Source organism: Triticum dicoccoides, chromosome 4B (assembly GCF_002162155.2).
Source record: "Triticum dicoccoides isolate Atlit2015 ecotype Zavitan chromosome 4B, WEW_v2.0, whole genome shotgun sequence".
Lineage (NCBI taxonomy): Eukaryota > Viridiplantae > Streptophyta > Magnoliopsida > Poales > Poaceae > Triticum > Triticum dicoccoides.
Window position 1 is genome coordinate 473201753 of NC_041387.1, and position 13257 is coordinate 473215009.

A 13257-nucleotide genomic window follows, 5' to 3' on the forward strand; every position below is an offset into this window, starting at 1 on the left:
CTTGCATCTTGTTTGTGCTCCGAAGACTTGTGTCTTGAATGTCGCCGCCTTGAAGATGATGAAGGGGAAGTAGACTTGATCAAGGCTCTAATCTCCTCCATCCTTGCATCTTGCTCCTCTTTATGTGCGGCAAGCTTCTTGTCGAAGTAGTCCCTTCTCCTTGCTTCGGAGTGATGAATGTCGATGGAGATGTTCTCGATGCGCTCTCGCAATCTTGATTGTGTGCCTTGCACTTGTCGTTGTAGATCGAAGATAGACGCTTTGGTGATGTAATTGTTCACACCGTCGTTGTTGTCGAGGACCAGAGAGGAAATGCCTTGCCTATCCATCACAAGACTCGAGCAAATATGAGTGGGAGAAAGAGAAGAACTTATACCAATGTACCTTGACCGATGTTGAAAATGAATCAAGTTCACTCAAGTGCGGACAATGAAATAGCACTATTGGTACCAATCCTTGTCGGTTCTCACACCTACACAAGTAAAGCTTATAGTGGAGCTCGGTGAGGATAGTGGCACAAAAATTTAATGCAAAATGTTAGCAAGAGTCAATAATGTTGAAAGAGATTCACAAATTCGCAAGCGAAACAAGTAGACCAATAGCAAAGAATGGTACACGGAAACACACACACGGATAGATAAATGGGGTCGTGCAACCAAGGAATGAGCACAAAATGTGGAATCCACGGAAAACGCTCATGTTGCACAACTCAAGAGAGACTCTAGCACGATTGCTCTATAGGCGGATACGACACTTGTGCACAACCTATAAGATGCAAAATGGATAAACTTCTATCCCAAGTATGCTATGTATGTATGATTCCCGGTGTTTCTCTCAAGATGATCCAAGATGATCGTATATGACAATCTTATATGCAATGTGGTATGATGCTATGGCACTTGCTTACAAGCTTCTTTGCTCTCTTTCTTTTGCTTAAAAGCTTTATTTCTTTTTTTTTTCTATGGCCACTTTTGCACAATGCACAAACCAAGATAGCAATTGTGTATATGCGAGAACAAACTTGTGACACAAGATATGATACCAATATATGTACCACGATGATATGGTATGTCTGCTATGTGAAGTATGATCACTAATGTGCACAAGTCACGTTGCCGGCAATACTCAAATGGCTAGTCTCGATAGGCAAATAACGCAAAATGGGCTAGAGGTTATCAATGCAATGGCAAGGGTAATATACAATGGAGGGATACCACGATACCAAGATGATATGGAGGTTACCGTCCGTGGCGATGATGAGTGGCGGTGTTCTTGATGTAGATACCAAGATGGTGGAGTCTCGTCCCTAAGTAGCCGAAACACCTTAGGAAACGGAAAAACCGCGAACTCAAAATCTCAAACGTCAAATGTCAAAATGGTGGTAGCGGAAAGCGGTGGTGGTTTGCACTTGGCAATGCGGAAGTGGAGTGATGGGCTATACACGTGTCGGAGTTGAAGTTGCCGTCCCTAAGTAGCTGAAACACCTTAGGAGACACAAGCCACAACTCAAACAAGCTCAAACAACTATTGGGTTAAGTTGGGGGTGGCGGAAGTGTATGGTGGGCATGCCTATGCGGAAGTGGTGGCGGTGGTTGATGAAGAAGCAATTGTCCCTAAGTAGCCGAAACACCTTAGGATACTCGAATCACTACTAAAGCAACCACTAATGCTAAGGGGAACAAAATGGGTTAGGTTGCGGAAGTCGGTGGTGGCTATGCGGATGATATGGTGGAGGGCCTAGGCAAACTTGCCAAATTTTGGAAAATTTGATGGAGTCTAATTGTGTTGGTGGTATTTTTGTGGGATGGGGGATGTCAATAGCTTCAAAACGAGCTAAAGAACGTCAAAAACGGACTCCGGATGAATTAGTTATGGGCAAAACGGTGAAACTCGGAACGCTGAAACTGGGAGGGGCGGTAGTACCGCTTGGGAGGGCGGTAGTACCGCTCGTGGTACTCAGCGGTAGTACCGCTCGGAGGGGCGGAAGTACCGCTCGTGTCGGGATTTTTCCCAGATCGACTCGGGGCGCGATTTTGGGGCGGAAATGGATGATTTCGGGGCCAAAATTGGATGGATTTCGTGGATGAGAAGAGGGGAAACTTGGGGGAATGCTAGATCCACTTGAAACCAAGCAAATCCACGGATCAAAATCAACAAAACATCATCAAACCAACAAATCACAAAAAAATTTGGGGGCTATTTTTGGTGGGGATTTTCGGATTTAGGACGAAAACAACAAAATCAAGCTAGAAAACACGGGGTAGGGGCTCCAAAAACGTGATAAACGTGGCTCATGATACCAAGATGATGTAGGGCGGAACCCTAAGTGGTCGATCTTTCACGTTTGGAGGGATCCTACGGGGAATCACGAAGAACACGCGGAAGAACTAGAGGGAAAACACGGGGAGAACAAGAGAAACTCTCAACCGACAAGTAATCAATCAGACGAGTGCTAGATCACCGACAACATAGAGTAACATATGATCCACAATCAACAAAGGTAAGGATACAAAGGAACCATTCTTCTCCGTACGGAGGCCTTGATGGTCTTCCCTAGAAAGGGGTCTTGAATCCGCTTGGGGGATCTTCTCCGAAGAGGTCCTGAGCTCCGAGGAGAAGTATCCAAGTGGATGAGCAAGGCTCTCACACAGAATATGAGCTAAACCTATGCTAAACCTAACTAGGAGGAGGTGGAGGAGTATATATAGTCTAGAGCCACGAAGGGGTAAGTGAGGGCGAAGGGGTACAGGCCGGTTGTACCGGTCGATGGGGCGGTTGTACCGCTGGCGACTCATGGAGGGCGGAAGTACCGGACGAGGAAGGAGGTACTACCGCTGGGGTCAGGTGCTGGCTTCTGCAGATGGGCGTCGGGGGCCCCAGCGGTTGTACCGGTCGTTGGGCCGGTAGTACCGGTCGTTGGGCCGGTAGTACCGGTCTTTTGGGATTTACCGGTACATCCGGTGCTGTACCGGCCTTGCACTGCTTGATCACAGAATGGTGGCCGGTTGTTGGGCGGTTGTTCCGGTCCTTCCAGGCTGGGCAGACTGCCTCCTTGATCTTGATGTCCGTCTTGCACCATTCCTTCTCCTTGGTTGCTTACATGGTACCTGAGCATATGCAAGATCCATGCACGAGGTAGTAGCCATGTCTCACATGTGGAAAGTGAAGGTTCGGAGAGGAGCGAGTTCACCTTGTGTCCAATGGTGTATATTTGAGGTCTCGTCATATGTCCTCTTGGGGCTTGAAGAGTAGTCGGAGTGTACATGGGGATGAACGTGGGATGCTCCGCATCACTCCCCCCTACGGTTCCCAACCCTAGGCGCAGAGGGGGGCCCAGGGGGGGCGCACCAGCCCACCAGGGGCTGGTTCCCCTACCACTTCAGCCCATGGGGCCCTCCGGGATGGGTGGCCCCACCCAGTGGACCCCCCGGGACCCTTCCGGTGGTCCCGGTACAATACCGGTGAACCCCGAAACTTTCCCGATGGCCGAAACTCGACTTCCCATATATAATTCTTTACCTACGGACCATTCCGGAACTCCTCATGACGTCCGGGATCTCATATGGGACTCCGAACAACTTTCGGTTTGCTGCATTCTAATATCTTTACAACCTTAGCGTCACCGAACCTTAAGTGTGTAGACCCTACGGGTTCGGGAGACACGTAGACATGACCGAGACGGCTCTCCGGTCAATAACAAACAGAGGGGTCTGGATACCCATGTTGGCTCCCACATGCTCCTCGATGATCTCATCGGGTGAACTACGATGTCGAGGATTCAAACAACCCCGTATACAATTCTCTTTGTCAATCGCTACGTTACTTGCCCGAGATTCGATCGTCGGTATCCCAATACCTTGTTCAATCTCGTTACCGGCAAGTCACTTTACTCGTACCGTAATGCATGATCCCGTGGCCAGACACTTGGTCACTTTGAGCTCATTATGATGATGCATTACCGAGTGGGCCCAGAGATACCTCTCCGTCATACGGAGTGACAAATCCCAGTCTCGATCCGTGTCAACCCAATAGACACTTTCGGATATACCTGTAGTGCACCTTTATACTCACCCAGTTACGTTGTGATGTTTGGTACACCCAAAGCACTCCTATTGTATGCGGGAGTTACACGATCTCATGGTCTAAGGAAAGGATACTTGACATTGGAAAAGCTCTAGCAAACGAACTACACGATCTTGTGCTATGCTTAGGATTGGGTCTTGTCCATCACATCATTCTCCTAATGATGCGATCCCGTTATCAATGACATCTAATGTCCATAGTCAGGAAACCATGACTATCTGTTGATCAACGAGCTAGTCAACTAGAGGCTCACTAGGGACATGTTGTGGTCTATGTATTCACACGTGTATTTACGATTTCCGGATAATACAATTATAGAATGAATAAAAGACAATTATCATGAACAAGGAAATATAATAATAATCCTTTTATTATTGCCTCTAGGGCATATTTCCAACACACACCTCTCCACATTTGCAAATAAGGCCTTCCCTCGTTCATCCTTTTCTCTCACAAGATAAAATACTCGTACAAATGCATCTTGATGTTACGTGCAACACATGGGCATTATGGGGGTTCAGCTGAGAATATAATACTCAGACAGGCTCACGGTTCTGGACTTTGGGCCACAATCCGGTGGGCCTGCATGTTTGGGGGCCCATGTGTTCTACCTCAGCGCTTTTCTTACTGCAAGCGATTGGTACGATGCTGGTTTTAGATGTTGTCGCAAGGAGAATACACAAAATTGAATAAAGCACGGTAGCTGTTGGAATGAAATCGAACAACAGTTCCTAACCAGCAATCAGAGTTGCAATTCTATCAACAATATACCATGTGATAAATAATATTGTCATACTACTTATACACACAGGACACTTGTTTCACCATGCCAAATTATTACATCAAAATCTCTCGGAGGATAGATCAGTTCGGCAGTTGCGTGCTGCTACTGAAGAATTTCAAAGTTGATTTGGACCAGCTCTCCTTGCCAAGAAAGTTTGATTTTGACATCATCCCCTGCCACAAGATATGATTTAGATTTGAACCTTTACCATCCTTTAGCATCAATCATCATGCGACCATCCTTTGTACTTATGGTATATTGAGCAGGTTCATTCACACCAAGGTTGCACATGGTAAGAGAAACTTGGCCACGGTCGCCCGGATTGTTGAACGACTCCCTTGTTGCTCTAGGAATTCTCTGTTTGCAAACAAGAAGACATACACAAACAGGTAGATCAACACAGTGAATAATGTGAAACAGCATGGAAAGAAAAAAGAACGAAGCACTTGGGCGGCCAATGCTTACCAAGAAGGTGGACATGTTGGTTTTTGTAAGGACTTTGGTATATGAAGTGCGAACTGCAGCCCAGTCTGTTGTGGGTGCAACTGCTCGTTCGGTTGCTGCTGCACGTGCCAGAGCAGATGCAAGTGCAAGTGTTGGTGCAGGTGCCAAAGCCATTGCTGGTGCCCATGCCGGTGCAACTGGTAGTGCCGCTGCTACTGCCGAAGATGGTGCTCCTTGTAGAGCTGGTGCCGGTGTCGATGCCCGATCCTTCGATAGATCAGCTTGATCCGCTGAGACGGTCGGTGCCCAATCCTCAACTGGATCAGACTATGCTTCTGCCACTATCAATGCTAGAGCAACTGTCGGTGCTCGATCCGTTGCTGAAGGTGGTACTGATGTGCGAGATAGCGGCGATCTTGTCTGGTCTGCTATGATCAGCTTTCTAACTTGACTAGGCTCCGTGACTGTGATCCAGTTTTTTTCTCATTTCTTTTAAACGCGAGAAGGACTAATTGTGGTGTGTTTGTTAAACCAAACTGCAGTTCATCATAGGGATTCAGCTTCTACTTAGATAACAGTCTGATCCAATTTTTTGCAGTAATATAAGTGATGGACAGTGCCTTCGTTACTGACACGACATAGGAAGTGAAACCTACAAAAATAGCCATCGTAGAGCAAACCAAACGGTTTATTCTGTGATGAATGTCACATGGCAAAACCTGCATCATAAAATTGCAAGAAAAGAAAGAAAACATGACATTAAATCAATAAGATTTAGACAGTAAATCAATAAGATTTACTTGATTTGACACGAGTGAATCCTTACTAGGAAATCACTATGTTGACGTACTAAAGAGAAGATTGATCGTCCAACTACGTGTGGCAAATCCCACAAGCAGGACAGTCCAAAGGTCGTGACAAATCATATGGACCGAATATACATGGGATTGGAAATCCTGGTGGGTGCGATAAACCCTATAATGCATACATATATTGGAGTGTAACCATAATTGATAAACTATCCTAAAAAAAAAGATGATCTGGATACTTCAAAATATAAAGACTAAATTGAGTGGATAGACATGAACATAGACTATTCTCAGGACTCACCACACACCAAAAGCGGCAGTACTAAACAATACAGGGTTCACAAACACAAATCAAGTACTGAACAATAGTACTTACTACAGACAAGCAAAGTTGCACTAATTAAACTCTGCAGACTATTTCTTGCCACCGACCTACGGGATGAACCCCGCATAACTGACAAGGCCATGGACTTTGTGAGAGATGTCTACCTGCACCATCACCATCTCGTCAACCTTGAAGAACCTAACCTAGTGGTCTTTCCACTCATAAACATGATGATGAAGATAGGTCGCATCAGATTTGTCGGGGAGCTTTACAAGAACCACACCCTTCGTAATCAAAGGCACAACCAGGAAATTGTTGTGGTCAAGTACAGCCTCGAGAACACGCCTGACAACAATGCTACAGGAAAACACTAGTTTAGGACACGTGGCGACAAGGACACAGCAGCTGGATAGTTTAGCAGTAGAACTCATCCTCAGGTCTTCCAGTTCACACGGCATGACTTTGAGAACTTCATCTCCACCACGGACCTGGTTCTAATTCAAACAGAAACCAAATATTTTACTACTACCTCCATTCAGAAATATAAGATGATTTTCGATATTATACTCCATATATGACTACATATACGAGGAGGTTTTGTGATTTGATGACTCCATATATTACTGCGGGGCTTTGATCGGGGTAGTCTACTATGAAGTTGGGCACTCTACTACGGAGTAATTTAGTGCATGGCTGGTGGACCCCGATGCTAGCTGTCCCACACGTCGGTGAAAGTGAGAAGCAAGGTTCCCGATGACCGTGGAGGAGGATCCTCACGGTAGAGTGTGTCCATTGTTTTTCTGAAGAAAAAAATGATTACAACAAGCGTTTCCACTCTTACAACGGAGGAGTGCGAAGCACGGCAGCCACTTGAACATACACAGTGCTCCTACTACTAGGCATGTGCAGTGGTTCATACATCAGTACTACACAATCTTGTTGCTAGTGTAGTAAGATATGATGATAACAAATGATGTTGTGCGCATGTCAACTATATGAACAGTAATGTAGTAACATAGTGCCGCTTTTTCGACTGTCCGGTCCAGAATGAACGGTGAGATCAATGTTAACAGAACTAGGTCTACAGCGCACGAAGAGTACGGTGCTACTGTACTGCACGAAACATGAACCATATGAAGCACAAATCAGTGTTAGGCAGGGTGTATGAAGGGTGCACAGGATGGGAGCAAAAGTTCCCTTCTCGACCCACTTTTGGGTGTTTGGCAGAGTGCATGAAGGATGCATGAGTCCACACTAGTAGGTTAACACAAATACACGAAGAGGGAACAACTATATTGAGATGAGAATGCAACCAAACACACCCACACGCTTTGTGCTACAGTGACTAATCTGCATCGTCTGAGTTTGATCCAACGGTCATGTTGCACCGAGACATGGACATGCCCATGTAGAGGGTGCCTAAACACCATCGAAGTCCCTCTGCTTCTCGAGGTGCACAACGTTGGTGATGCAGGGTGTAACCGCCCGCAGAGCCCGCTCCCGATCGACTGGAGCCAGCTTGTCAAAGAAGGCGTCCAATGGCAGGAATGGATTCTGGTGACGGAGCCCTGAGAGGATTCGCCCGGTAGTGGCGACGGCAGCCCGCAACCCCTCCTTGTCCAGCTCCGCCCCCACCAACGTGCGAAGACGGCTCAGCTCCTTGGAGATATAGGTGAAGAAGGAGAACAGGTCAGGAAGCCGCAGCTCGTTGAAGTCGACAGGGTGGTCGAATGGGTTTAGCCTGACGGTCGGCATGGTTGCGCTGGCACAACAGTAGGCATCGCATAGCCGCAACACGTGCATGGAAACTTGGTCCACCAAGTAGCTGAGGTGATCCTGGACCTCGCCACGATCGGCCCGCTCGTGCTCCAGCCGGCTCCCCTGACGTCCTATCGTATCTCCCGCTTTCTGCAGCAACACCGCCTATGCCTCGAGCACCTTTGTGGTGGACGCCTGCCGCTTTTGAAGCTCCATGAACTCCTGCACATAACGGAGGAGCATGGAACTCCTCTCCTCCTTGAGCTCATGGAGCTCCACGTCCTTGGCCCTGAGCTCTGCATCCTTGGCCTGGAGCTCCTGTGTCAGGCGCCTCACCTCAGACTCCGTGATCTGCTGTGCCACCATGGCCCCAGGTAGAAGCCATGGGGAGAGGAAGCAAAGAGGGCAAAATGGCTGAAAGGCAATGCAATCTACGGGAAGGCGGAGGGAGCCAGCCGAGGAGCAGGGAATCTTTTGGTTTTCACCATGGGAAAACACCAGTTGACGACTTCTCACATCAGGGAGCAGTGGGTTTTACAGGCAGTCATCGTGACTAATTGCTGCCGCGCCTGCTCCCTGTCAATCAAAAAAATAAAAATCCTGCCGTGCCTGCTCCCGTCAATCAAAAGTTTAAAAATCCCGTCGCACCCAAACACTAGAGCAACACCGCGGTGGATATTTAAATTTACCTGTCGGCAAGGAGATAAAAAAGGGGTGAAAAAAAATGTGGCGGCAGCCTAGCTAATCGATCGCACTACCCCAACTAGCAAGCCACTATGCTTTAGTGACATACTCGGCGGGAAAGGTGGTCTTTCATGATTTGACGACTCATTTACTTGCTTCGGTGCCATGACCGAGGAGGACCCAGAAAACGCGCGGTAGGGTGTCCCACGTCTCGGCAAGGAAGAATATATGCGTGCACCACCCGAGAGGACCCCGAAACCGCGCGGTAGGGTGTGCCACGTCTTGGCACGGAGGATAAATGTGCATGTAAAAATATACTGTATCAGACGTAGTACCTATGGTTCGACCTCGGGAACCAACCAGTCGGACGAAAACACCCCACTAGCCACACAACTTCATCATGCTAACGTGGCACGGAGGATAGGTGTGGTTAGCTCCATCTCGACCAGCCACAACGTCTCTTGTTCTAGGTGATTCTTCTATTTTCCAAGCTTTTTTAGTTATAATAACACCATGGCAAGCTAGCACCGCTCTTCGTGTGTGCCCGTGCGTCTAAAGATTATACGATGGAGAGGAGAGAGAGATCGCAGACCTGGGACCCACCAGTAAGTGAGTCAACGGTCATGCATGTGTTGACGAGGCACTCCCTCTACTCTACTCAATGTAATACTGTATAAAATCAAATTATGGGACAAAGCCAACAACCGTTGTTGTTTTAGGCTATCGACTTACGCTTTGTACTCCAGGTTGCCAGTTCGAATCTCGTCTTTCAGATTTGTTTTTTTAGGTCCAAATTTGATTAATGACAAGTGGGACCCCCGTGTGTAGTTCTGATATTTCAGTGTAGGATGGTTTTTTTGAACAAACACTTTGCACGGTTAGAGAATTAACGTCATGAGTTACACGTATTTTGCAAGTTTACAAACAAAAATGACAGCGGCATAGAATATCACATCCACCCTGCAGCTTAGATGCTATGGTGATACTAGTTTATACATTGTTGGAAGTGAGATCCAATGGATTGGGAGTAGTCTTTGTAATTATGCGCAGTTTCCAAACTCTCCAAAGGTTTTTTTGCAAATAAAACATTCAAGCCTCGTGTGTGCCGCTGCATCTTGGATCCAACGGCTCCCCATTGTTCATATTAGGTGCTCCCTGTAGCTTAATTAGCCGCTACGGTGATACGAGCATCTAGATCGTATGATCTGTGATCAGATGGCACATGCATAGTACTTGTACTTTCTGCGCAATTCCCAAACTCTCTCAGCCGTATATTGCAAAAACATTCAAACCTCCTACAGTGGGCCATTAGATCTCCGTGAACTCGTATCACCATAGAATCTATGGTGCGGGAGCACCTCATATTCTCCCGTGCGAGAAAACAACAGGTGCTCTCGCAACTTGGATGCTACAGTGATACGAGCTTCAAGGTCATTTGATCTGAGATCCAATGGCATCTGAGCAGTCTTTGTGCTTGTAAGTTGTGGCCGAAATCTTTGGGGGCTTTTCTGCAAAAAACCATTCGAACCACCGAGGAGTTGTTGGGTCACAAATCCAATGGCTCCGAAGAGCTTGTATCACCAAAGCATCTAAGGTGTGGTAGCACATGATATTCTTACATACAGGAGAATATGATGTCCTCCTTCATCTTAGATGCTACGGTGATACAAGCTTCTAGGTCATTGGATATGGGATCCAAGGGCATCTGAGTAGTTTTTGTACAAATTATGTGCAATTCTCAAACTCATTAAGGTTTCCTGTAAAAATATTAAGACATCCTGTGAGCTGCTATATCTCAGATCTACAAGCTCCAAGCAACTCATATCAGCATATAGCATCTAATGTGTGGGGGCACATGATATTCTCCCGGGGAGGAGGGGATGCACAACCAATCAGTGTTTGTGAGGGTGGGGACAAATATAATCTAAACAATCCTAAACAGAGCTTCACAATTTTATCCAAGGTCGAGGGGTTAACCCCCGACAATCTACATAGCTTCGCCTAAACACAACATTTGCATGTACTATAGTACTAGACTTAATATTCATGTTTCAGTTTCCTATTCATTTTAAATATTGAATTGAGGACCATGCATGTCTTACATTTTACTCCATTCGTTCCTAAATATTAGTCTTTTTAGAGATTTCAAATGGACTGGCACATACGGATGTATATAGACATATTTTAGAGTGTAGATTCACTCATTTTGCTTCGTATGTAGTTACTTGTTGAAATCTTTAAAAGACTAATATTTAGGAACAGAAGGAGAATTTTTGAATTCGTGTCATACATGCATGGTTTGGAAAAATAGATGCACTATACTTATTGGATTGTTGTTGTGTTCGTGTGTGTGTGTGTCTGTGTGTGTGTGTGGTCATATGCTTGATACATACAAAGTTTTCTCACCACCATATTTTTCATCTTTTAAATTTGAATTTGCAGTGAAAAACTTACTAGGGATACCATGAAATGTGAAATCCACGTTGAGATCACTATATCACAAACTCACTCTAATTCAAGAACTCGTCATAAATCAATTACCACGTTGAGATTACTATTTGCAAGGAAAATACGGGCATTGTAATACACATAGATTCGTTCGACAATTTAAAAGATTCCTTCTGTATTCTTGAATGGTAGGACCCAACGGCGTACCAGCCAGACCTTGGCTCGTGTTGATCCTAAAAAAATGGGCTCATGTCCTTCTGGTGGCGTGCGTGGTATGCACATTAGGCAACCTCAACCAGTCGAGCCTCCGCGTTTCGAGTCGAAATATCTGGCGGCCAGAATTCTAGCCCTAGGAAATTACCCTCATGTCCCCGGTCCATAATGACTACCGATGAACAATGGAGGGATGCTTTAGTAACTAGACAACGTTACCTACCGTGCCAAGCACGGTTCAATTCCCTCGGTCGCCGTTCCCCAAGGTCACCTGTCAAATGCATTGCCTACTACTACTACTACACCAGGATGAGCACAAAATTGAGTCTGTTTGTTCGTGCCTAGTACTTCAGTTAATATATCAGGCAATGCACTGGTACGGAGGGATTATCCTTTTACTCTGCATATATAACTTGTCTGAAGTCTAACTAAGAAATGTTTGACCAAATCCTTTCTTAAGAAATACAACAGGACAGATGTATCACTTGAAAATTTATTGCATGATGCGGGTTATGATATTGTTTTGAATCTTAAATTCAGAAAATCCAAAAGTGACCAGAAATTCATGAAACTGAGCATGGTCACGTGATATGGCACCAACATTCCTTCGTAATTTTTTTCTTCAATTTGAGACAAGCTGCTTATGACAAGTTGCACAAATGAAGAGCCAAGGTATTTTGGAACAAAGACCTGTCACGTTAAGGCGAATGCTTTCACTATTGAAACCGTGGGCGTTTACGTGCCGCCACAAGTCCCGCTTCTCATCAGTAGGTGCCGTCCGAGCAAGCGTGTGAGTCGACGGGAGGCGTGCGAGAAGAACGCTGCCGGCTAACAGGGAGGCGTGCGAGCAGACTGCTGCACAGGCTCACCGGGAGGCAAGCCCTTTGACCAGGCTCCGCCGCCCACCTTCGTCCCAACTACTCCCACTTTTAATGTCGCTAGCGCCGCAGTTTAAAATCAACCCTGCACTACCCGATATCGCTACAATCTTCTCTCTTCCTCTCTGATTCTCCAGTCGTCTACCTCCCACCAGCCTGACCTAAACGTACGCCATGGCCTTAGTCTTCAAGTTTCCTGAGGAAGACACACAACCGGAGTCTCAAGAACATAAGGCACTTTGGGACGAGCTTGAACCGGCCTTGCGGGAAGACGTCGTGCCTATCCCCGCTCCCGTTTCGGCTCCCGTTGCCCCGACTGCGCCAGCGCCCATCCCCATGACATTGATGGGCTGGGAGCCGCACATTGTTGCCGAGATTGATGCCACGGGGTTCCACGAGGTCCCCACCGACTTTCACGCACTTGTGCACCTGCCAGCGCATGTGCCTGCGCGTGCACTGACGCGCACACCTGTGCCGGTGCTCGTGCACCTGCTGAAGGAAATATGCCCTAGAGGCAATAATAAAGTTATTATTTATTTCCTTATAATCATGATAAATGTTTATTATTCATGCTAGAATTGTATTTTCCGGAAACATAATACATGTGTGAATACATAGACAAACAGAGTGTCACTAGTATGCCTCTACTTGACTAGCTCGTTAATCAAAGATGGTTATGTTTCCTAACCATGAACAATGAGTTGTTATTTGATTAACGAGGTCACATCATTAGTAGAATGATCTGATTGACATGACCCATTCCATTAGCTTAGCACCTGATCGTTTAATATGTTGCTATTGCTTTCTTCATGACTTATACATGTTCCTATG